At 34.9% G+C, this 11,051-nt stretch overlaps 1 pseudogene; it reads left to right on the forward strand.

Moving 5' to 3' along the window:
* The first annotated feature begins 324 nt into the window (after positions 1–324).
* On the forward strand, positions 325–3,973 carry LOC118977446 (craniofacial development protein 1-like; annotated as a pseudogene).
* The last annotated feature ends 7,078 nt before the right edge of the window (positions 3,974–11,051 follow it).

Raw genomic sequence — 11,051 nt, forward strand, 5'->3', positions numbered from 1 at the left:
CCAATTTCCAGGTGGTCTAAAGTTTTATCAACACCATTGTCACCATTTATCACTAGATGCCTCTAATGTGTGCCTTTTGCTGACTGCTTTCTCCTTTCTTTTTCACTTGCTTTTTAAAAGGCTGTCTGTCAGGTAGGTTTTGCATGTTTTTCTTACTCTCTTTGAGTCTGGAATGCATCACATGCTGATTTTTCTCCAGGATGCAGTTCTTTTGATATGAGAAGAGCATTCAGAGCACTTAGTCTACTTCCCTATCATGAAAAGATGAAACATTTATTTCATATGCAAATATTTTCATTATTAAAATACATACAATTTGAGAACATGATAATGGATGAAGCAATAAGTAATGCAATATATGAAATATTGAAGGTAAAAGTAGTACACTAGATGTTAAAATAAAAAAAAAACCCTAAAATAGAACCAGCTATTTGATTTCTTGACCATGAATACAATACACATCTTCATAGTCCATAATTTAATTTGCTTCTAGATAAAGGATAAGACAGATAAATTTCATAAACTCCTCTGAGAACGTCTTTGAAATATATTGTTTACTTAAATTAGCACAAATGATATTTATAATATATAAATCATTAAAATTAATGATTGCTTCGCTTTCTCATTAAAGTTTCTTTTCCATTTAATTAGTTCTCTGTCTGGATAACCATCAGCATTTTATTCCTTCAGTCCAACTGACAGACTAGCATGCTCTTTGGTATAAGGTATATAGCCCTAGTGTCTATGTCCAACAAAATTTCACAATTTATGCAGTAACTTGTAAGTTGACCCTGTTCAGTTGTCTCTTTATTCATATGGTCATCATTATACAGATTTATGAAATTTAGTAAACTCATGCTCATGACTTTAACCTCATACATTACCTCAACCATACTGATTTCTTTATTTCTAATTTATTGACAAATTAAGGAAAAATACTATTAGCTACTTTAAACATAATCTATGTTTCCTCTAATTTCTATTCTCTCTTGCCCCTATTATTTCTTATCTGTTCATCATTATGAAGTGTCCCTACTTAATGAGTGACTTTTCTAATTATATTCACATTTGAGTTCCCCCAAAACTTAACATGTCTTTTTAAATCAGTTGTTCTTCTTTAATATCATTTTAAACTTTTCTTCTCTATTGATTCCTGTTCATGAGTCTACAAATATACACATCAAATCTTGCAACAATGCTCTCCAAATACCTTTCCTTATTTTAAATTCATCCTTATTATAATGAACTAAAAAAAGAATGAAAAACAAAAGCTATGATTTCCAAAGCATTCTTATTTAAAAAAGATAGAAGGCATAGTCAGAAGAAGAAATACTGTATGCTAATAAACTAATATAGAGAGTATCTTACTGACTTTTTATCAAAGGATATAAATCAGAAGAAAGTCCAGTTTTAAAGAAATCTCAGTTTTGGGGCTCTAAAAATGTTACTTTATATATATAAAGCATAGCAAAAGAGCTGCTTAATCTATTTTTCACTCAGCATTTCACAGTGTGTTTTTATACCATTCACTTCCCTTTAAAATCTTTCTACCAGGCCTGTAACAGAGTACACTATTAAATACATTATAAAGGATTAGAATGCAATTTCTTTTGGCAGTCTATTTATGTTTACTATTAACTTCAAAGGATGTACAGGATATAGAAGAGTTATTTTCCCAGAGGTACAAATGAAAAATAATCCTGTCAGCAATTCTCATAGACAAGTGATGCAGAGGCAGTTTTAGCAAAGACATGGTGTATCCTTTTAACGAGAAATGATTTGTGTTTTCTAGAGGCAATGCCTATCTGCTGCAATGTTAACATTGACATCAGAAGCTAGCAAATGACAGCAGAAGACAAATGGTCCCGGAGTGTGAAAATCAGCAAGTGAGAACCTTGGCCTTTGGGAAAGTATCAGGATGAGCATGAACGACTACAGATCACGAAAGGGGCATGAGGGTAACAACATTTTGCCACCCAAAATAGGCTTTTTGAAATATTAATTTTAAGCTGGTTATTCAGAAACAGAAGACTCAGCCTTGGCCATGCTGGTCGCTTGGTTGGTGCGTCATCCCAATATGGCAAAATTACAGGTTCTGTCCCCTGTTAGGGCACATACAGGAATCCACCAATGAATGCCTGATGCGTGAATTGGCGGAACAACAAACTGATGCCCATCTCGTGTTCTCTCTCTCTCTCTCTCTCTCCTCCCTCCTCTCTCCTTTTTCCTCTCTCCTCCCTTCCTCTTTCCCTAAAACTCAGTAAATATTTTTAAAGTGTCCTGTAATACAGGGCATTTTTAAAGAAATAAAAGATTCAGAAAGAACCTTTCGTCCTAGAGGAATTTAGATAGAAAAACCTGCTTAAAGTGTGGAAGCAACACCCTAGTGTCAAACTATAAACTAAATGAGGCACACGGGGAGAAATCTAGCAATGCCGGGTGTTGAACTTTCCTCTGTGTCCACTTGTTTCTGGGTGGTCCAGCAAGAATTTGTTTATCACGTGTTTGTTTTTTCTCATCTATGTGTGGATTGCTTACTCAAGTGCCAATGGCAAACCCCCCATGTAAATCCATGATAAATTTTGGACATTTCGTTCATGTTAATTTGTCTTGTGTTAATTATTATCCCATCCAGAAGTTTGTGAGATGTTTCTTTTTGACACTCACAACTACAAACTGTACCTTTTGCTTACATAAAGGCCATAACCTTACAATAATCCTTATAGCATTCCAAGAGCAGCAGCATCATTAAAACTACTATTCAGCCCTGGCTGGTGTAGCTCAGTGGATTGAGTGCAGGCCTGTGAACCAGATGATCGCGGTTCGATTCCCAGTCAGGGCACATGCCTGGATTGAAGGCCAGTTCCCAGCGGGGGCCAGTTCCCAGCAGGGGATGCACGAGAAGCAACCATACATTGATGTTTCTCTTCCTCTCTCCTTCCCTTCCCCTCTAAAGATAAATAAATAAAATATTTTAAAAAACTACTATTCAAGTGAGGCAAGAATAATCCTTAGCTGATATTTCCTAAGGTACACAGAATAGTCCTTTAAACATGCACTTTCTCTCCTTCTTTTCTCTCCCCTTCTCAAAGGGCTGTGTGGCTTTGGGTGGAGGGTATAATGAAGATGGTGTAAATGAATTAGTGAAGCAACAAGAAGGAAATAATAAGATCAGACACAAACAGCCAAAGGGAAAAAACAAAGAAAGCATCAGAGCATTCCTGCCAGGAAGAGAAAACACAGTTCCTCTCATTAAAAGAAGAGAAAAGGGAGAGTATCAGCAAGAAATCTCAGAGAACTAGGAGCGAGTAGGTAGACAGAGCTGCAGAGAAGGAAGAACGCGCTGGGTCAGAGGATTTAAGAAAAAAGAAGGAGGATGAACTATGAGCCAGCTTTTTCATGGTGTGAGATCAAAACCAAAAGTGCTCCCACATCCACAAGTTAAATAAAAGAGAGGTGACTGAAGAAACAATGTGAGTTCAAATAAATTGTTGGTAAAAGCAGAGAGTTAGATAAGTCTAAAGAAACAGAAAAAGTTAAAACCACCAAGGTGTTTGATTTTGCTGGTGGAGAAGTCAGGATGACTGAAGAAGTGAATGCTGCATCTAAAGAGGCCAAATCTTTCTTCAAGCAAAATGAGGGGGAAAAAATAACAGGTGAATGTCCCTTCGACACTGCCATCACTCCCTGCCAGGTTAGAATGAAAAAGATCAAGGAGCATCAGCAGTTTTTAGAGAAAAAAAATTGGAGCAAAGGAGCAGAAGGCAAGCACCTAGAGAAGGCCAGATTAAAGTGGGGGAGCTAAAAGGAAAAAGAAGACATTGATGAAGAACTAGCCATGCACAGTGGAAAGAAAGAAGGATGCATTGAACAGAAAGGTATTCTAGACCTGGTGGACCACAGGCAGTTTGAAAAGGAATGAGATCTCAAGCTGAGCAAAGTGAAACTCTGGTGTTTGGGAGGAAACCAATAGCAGCTTAATCCTGCGAGTTTCTTGTGCATCTGTGAATGTCTCCGGTGTTTCTCCTCAGCTGTTTATCAGGGCTTTCCCTGCCCTACATCGAATTTCTGTCATTGTACTAGGGGGAGACCCTAAAAACTGGAATTTATTTATAAAAATTGTGTATTTATTCTTCTATGTTTAAATGTCAGTCACCTTCAAAATACTCCCCATTTGATGCAATAGACCTATCAAGACTTTTCCACTACTAAAACTGTTTTTGAACTCATTGATTTTGATGCCTTTTAGTGCTTCTGCTATTTTTCATTTCACCTCTTCACATGATAAAACATTTCCATTTGAGGACTTTTTTCACCCTGAAAAAAAAACAAAAAATTGTTGCTTGGGACAAGATGCCATACATAGGGGTCATGCCATTTTTGGTAAACAAACAAACAAACAAAAAAAAACCCTGAAAACTCAGAGAGGTGTGGTTAGGTGCATTCGTAAATCATCCATCATGAAATGGGCAACCATTTCAATGAGTCTTCCAAAAAAATTCACTGAAGCTGAACACAGCCTCTCACAGCAATGTCCTCTGGTACACTGATACGGATGGGTTCCTAGAGTACTCACAGAGCAAGGGAAACCTGTACTACAAGGGGCCCACCCTCCAGAAAATAATTCCTGTGGGGGCGACTTTTCCCACAAGTCCCCCTGTCTGCCACGGATGAAAGTAAACATTCCCAAGACATGATCTGCTTGGTGAGGAGAGGTGGCTGATCCCCCCAAAGGGGAGGCCCTCAAGCCCTTTCTTCCAGGGGCCTTTATTGGGTTGTAATACACAGGAATACAGGGCAGCAAGGATCAAACAGTAGATAACATTTCAAAGAAATCTGAGGGCTTAGTCTGAGTCAGTGTCTGTCAGGAAGGGGGTTTTGCAGAAACTTTAGGGTTTCCTGCTCGGACCCTTGGACCATATGAATGAAAGCACTCTTAGCAGAGCAGATTTCACAGGTTTATCAGGAATTCTTTGTGATGCCAGATTTTTCCCCAGACATGCTCTAGCAAGGCAAGGAGCTGCACGCCTCCCCATCAGGTAATCAGGTTTAAGTGGATTAGAGCCAGGAAGTGCTTCTCCCACAGGACATGGGGACTCAGGCTATGTCACATGGCCAGGGGGCAATGGTCTATTGCTCACTCTTTGTTGCAACCCCGGGATCCTTCCTTGATGGCCTCCCAAGTCATTGAGTCTGGCTTAGATCGCTCCCTGCTGTGAGGAGACTTACGCATCATGGACTTTCCACCATGCTTTGGGGACAGGGAGAGGAAACTAAGGCAGCGTTTGCTACCAGACACAAGCTTTATCTTCTGTGGCTTGCATTCCAGAGGTCACTTGCTCATCCTTAGCCATGGGAGGTAGTTACAATTCCTGAAACCAGACAGAGTGGTCCACAACAGATTCCATTTTGGGAGGGTGACCCTTGTATCTTCATTTTACATGATTTCATTAATTTTACTTCTAAAAGTTTGTCTTTAATAAATAAAAGTAAAAAAAAAACAGTTGGTCTTAAAAAGTAAAATTGTATGTGTGGTGCATGTTAAGGACTTGACTTCTATATCTTTCCCTCATTGCAATCTCAAGGTGCACATGACACTTTAACAGGAAAGAAAAATGGTTGCAGTATATTTTTTCACGTGTTCTTAGCACTAAAACTGGAAAAGCATAAGAAGGAGACACAAGTTATGTTGCTAGTGTGGCAGGTTCATATATGATATGGACAGACTGGAAGGAAATGGTCAAGTTGAAAAGGAATATATTCAAAAAGTCATCCTCTGGTTAGTGGAGCTAAGGATGCTGGGGAGCACTGCGAGTAGTTGGAGTCGTGTACAATTTCCCATAAAATTAGTGTGCTTTCTCAATGAAACTATTATCTATTTCTGGTATTTAGGACACAACTTTTGCCCTAAAGTAAACAAATAGGTAAATGAGTGAGTGAATGAATGAATGGATAATAAATCATTGAATAAGGGAAAGATAGAAAAGGTTAAAATTTTCAACATTCATAGAATGACAGTAAACAAAATAAGTAAAATATGGAAGAATAGAGGAAATATGCCTTTAAATACTGAAAAAGTAAAGATATGTGATTCTTTTCATTTCTGGTAAATATGTATTTGGTAATTCTAGCACATTATTTAAAATCTAAAATCATTTCCTTAATTTGCCAATCATATCTGATAAGTTATCCTCTGCACACATTAGCTATGAGCATCACACTAATGCTCTAAGCATCCGAGAAGGTCTCAAAAGGTTATAATTTATTCTGAATCACTTCTTGTTAACATTTTAAGTAATGCAATTAAAATGCAAAGTGGATAATGATGATAATAAAGGACATAAGATTCAATAATACAGCAGCATTTCTGACATCATTTAGATTTCAAAGGAAATGCCCTAGTGAATCAATATTAATTTATAAGATACTTTTTATAGACTATATCTTTATAGGAGGTCACAGTAAACCCAATAAATAGCTTACTTTTACTGCTGATAAATTGGTTTTTATTTACATTCTGGAAATAAGAAATAGTTTAATATCATTTATATTTGATCAAATTTGTATATCCTGAACTACTTTAAATATATTTTAGTGATTTATTTTTAGGGAAGGGGGAAGGGAGGGAGAAAGAGAGGGAGAGAAACAACAATGTGTGATTACCTATTGTCCTCTTTCTACTGGGAACTGGCTCACAACCCAGGCATGTGCCCTAACTGGAAATAGAACTGTCGACCCTTTAGTTAGCAGGCCAGCGTGCCATCCACTGAGTCACACCAGTGAGGGCTGTATATCCTGAATTCTCACGTCTTTTTTTTAATGTTTTATTTTATTTTGTTTTATTTTAATTGTTGTTCAAGTTCAGTTTTCTATCTTTTACTCTCAACCTAACCCACCACCCCCGAGTCCTCCCCACCTCCTTCCCATTTCCACCCCCACCCCCCAGTTTTTGTCCATGTGTCCTTTATACTTGTTCCTACAAACCCTTCCCCTTTTCCCTTGAAATTCCCTCCCTTCTCCCCTGTGGTCACTGTCAGTCTGTTCTCTATTTCAGTGTCTTTGGTTATACTTTGCTTGTTTGTTCATTTTGTTGTTTAGGTTCCTGTTAAAGGTGAGATCATATGGTGTTTGTCTTTTACTGCCTGGCTCATTTCACTCAGCATAATGCTCTCATTATGCTGTCTCAAAGAAAGGAGCTCCTACCCTTTGCAACAGCATGAACTCTTACAAGTCTTTTAAAAGTATAGTAAAAATATTGGAAAAAATAAGTAGGAGCTTAAGGAAGATTTTAGAGATATATTTGGCTTGATTCAGTAAGATGCTTATATACTATAAGAAGAGAAAGAAAGGGTGACTTAAATTCAAGATAGTAATCATTAAAAAACATTGAATGTGTAATGTGAGCAATGTATGTATAGTGTAGAATATATAGTGTGAGCAAAACTCTAAAAATGTATACAATTGAAGAGTAAACATTCAATGGAATTTCATAGAGATTGACCAGTTATTGAGATAAATTGAGAAATAGTTTTCAGAAAGGGTGAGGTCTGAGCTCTGTCTGAAAAAACAAACAGGAATTTTTCAGATAGAGAAGAGAGAAAATTTCTGGTAAAGGGAGCAGCACTATTCAAAATTTCAAATGCATGAAGTTCAGTGCAAACTGAACTTTAATTATTTATTTTTATTTCTTTGCCTGGGAAGACATATCTGAAAAAATATTGCTATGAAAAATGTCCAAGATTTTGCTGCCTATGTTTTCTTTTAGAATTTTTATGATTTGGGGTCTAACATTTAAGTCTTTATTTTGTGTTTGTTGTTGTATATGATATAAGAAGGTGGTCCACTTTCATTTATCTAAATGCATCTGTCCAATTTTCCCAACACCAATTATTGAATAAACTCTCTTTAGTCCATTGTGTGTGTTTGTTTCCTCCACTGAATACTAATTGACTGTAAAGTTGTGGATTTCTTTAGGAGCTTTCTATCCTATCCTTCTGATCTGTGTCTTTTTTTTTGTGCCACGACCATGCTACTTTGTCTATTGTGTCCTCGTAGTATAGTGTGAAATTAGGTTATGTGAATCCTCCAGCTTGGTTTTTCTTTCTTGGGATTGCTGTTGCTATGCAAAGCTTTTTGTGGTCCCATATAAACTTTTGAAGTATTTGTTCCACTTCTGTGAAATACATCATTGGAATTTTGACAGGAATTGCATTGAATCTATAGATTGCTTTGAGTAGTATGGACATTTTAATTATGTTAATTTTTCCTATACATGAACATAATATGTATTCCCACTTATTTGTATCTTCTTCCATTTCTTTCTTCATTGTCTTATAATATTCTAGATTACAAGATGAGATATTGGAACGTCATCATGTTTTACATTATCAATAAACCATACCACACAGCCACTTACCCCTGTGCATGTATCAGGAAATTATTTTCCTTCAGATACTACAGGAGGCCTACTTCCATTGGTAACAGGTAGTGTTTCTCTAGGAATGTGTTCAACAAAACAGATAGCATTCTGGACCATAAAATATACATTAATGAGCTAAAAATAATAGAATTATAGAAAGTATAATCTTATAACACAATAGAATTAAGCTTGATGTAAATAATAAGAGGATAGTTGGAAAATCCTCAGTATTTGGATATTTAATGACATACTTCTAAATAACAGTGGTTCAAATAATATCTGAACAGATATTTAAAAACACTTTGAATTAAGTAAACATCAAAACAAAACATTAAAATTTTATAACTAAAAATTATTTCTCAAAGAAAATAAAAATAGTAAATATAGCGCATAAAGGAAAATTAATAGCATTAAATGCAACTCTGAGAAAAGAAGAAAGATATAAACAACAATCTAAGATTTCACCTTAGGCAACTAGAAGAAGAGAAGTAATGTAAACTTAATGCAATCAGATGGAAATAATACCAATTAGAGCAAAAGTCAATAAAATTTCAAAAAGCAAGACAAAAACACCTGCAAGAGGAAAAGCTGGTTCTTTAAAAGGTCAATACAATTTCAAAATTTGTAAAGAGGGTAACTAAGAAAAAAATGGGAGAGAAAAAATAATGTCCTAAATGTTGTAAGGACCATAACTAGTTATATTAATAAAAAAGATCATAAAAATTCTATAAAAATTGTAGGCCTATCCATTTAAAACTTGTACACAGTGAACCAACTTCATGAAAGACACCACTACCAAAACTCACATAAATAAAAATAGATATATTGAATAGGTTTCATGATAAAGATATTATTTTAGTTATTAATAAGTTTCAAAAAAGGAAAACCAGACCTGGATGGATTCACGGGTGAATATTCCATACTTTTAAGGAAGAAATGATATCGGTTTTCTCCTATGTTTTCCAGAAAATAGAAGCAGATGGAAGGATTTCTAACCTATGTGAAATCAGCATTATCCTAATACCAAATCCTGTAAATATAAAACAGAGAAAACTACTGATGGATATTGCTTAAAAACACAGATGCAAACCCCCCAAAAAATATTAGCAAAAAAATTGTGACTCTCTAAATTAGAATAAATTTAAAGTAAATAAAGCTAACTCAAAATTTAAAGTTAAGCTACTAAAGGGTAAACTGTGTCAAATATATCGTGGCAGAAGGTGATTTGACTTTATGTGGCAAACACTTAATGAAATACACAGATCATATATCAGAAGAATGTATACTTGAAGCTTATCTAATCTTATTAACCAATTTCACCCCAATACATTTTAATTAATTAATTAGTTAATACAAAGCAGTACAATCCACCAAATCAGAATCTGAAAAAAATAATATTATTATATCAAATAAAGCTGAAAAAATTATTTGATAAAATCTTGAATCCATCCATGACAATAACATTCAGCTAAGTAAGCAGAGAAATGTAAAACATCAAAAATAACCACTAAAAGAAAAGGAAAAAAACAACCTTTAGCTAAAATAACAGTGGTAAGACACTGTCTGCTTTCTGCCTCTAAAGAAAAAGCAAAGGTGTTAACTCTCATTACTACTATTTATCATCATACTAGAAATCATTGCTAGTGCAATAAGATAAGAAAAAAAAAACAAAAAGGTATACAGTGGGAAGAAAAATCAATGTCTTTATTCACAGAGATGATTCTGTATGTAGAAATCCCCAGGAATTGACAAAAATTTCTGGGAACTAAAAAAACATAGAAACACCCCAAGGTAACACGTTTAATATACAAGTGTCAAATGTTTTACTAAATACCAATGATAAACAATTAGAATTTTTAATTTAAAAAGAAAATAATACAATTTATAACAATACAAAAAACACAAAATATTAAGTGAAAATCTAGCAGAATAGATTTAGAATCTATCTGCATAAAGCTACAACATGCTGATGAAACAAATCAAAGAAGATATAAATAAATAAGGATATATTCAATGTTCATGGATTACAAGACTCAATATTTTTAACATGTCCATTTTTCCCAATTTTATCTGCCGATTAAATGCAATCTACTCTCACAGTCAACTATTATGTAAATAGTGACAAACTAATTCTAAAGATTATATGAAAATTAAAGATCTACAATAGCCAGCATAATACTGTAGAAGAATCAGTGTGAAAGACTCAACTACTAATTAAAGATTCACTATAGAGTTACAGTAATTATGACATCATGATATAAGACAAAAACAAACAACAAACAGACACATAGATTAATGCCTCAAAGTAAGAGAGCCCAAATATAGTCACACATAAAAGACTTAACTGATCTTTGACAAATGAGCAAAGGAAGGTCATCACAGTCTGCCTGGATAACTAATTGAAAATCAGTGTCAAATCTCTCAGAACAGGAATATCTGAAGATCAGAATCTGCTTCTTTTGAAGTTAGTTTCTAAAATTCTTAAACAAACAGACTATTTGCCTACATTTACTAAGTAGTGAATGAACGGTGAAATGGATCATAGGATGACTAGAGAATTGTTGGTGAACACCACATGTACACTAAAGAAAGAGCCCTATGCTTTGCAAATATAAGAAGATTCTGTATCTTC

This window comes from Sturnira hondurensis, unplaced genomic scaffold, assembly GCF_014824575.4.
Source record: "Sturnira hondurensis isolate 20B ecotype Veracruz unplaced genomic scaffold, ASM1482457v3 Scaffold0021354, whole genome shotgun sequence".
Taxonomy (NCBI): Eukaryota; Metazoa; Chordata; class Mammalia; order Chiroptera; family Phyllostomidae; genus Sturnira; species Sturnira hondurensis.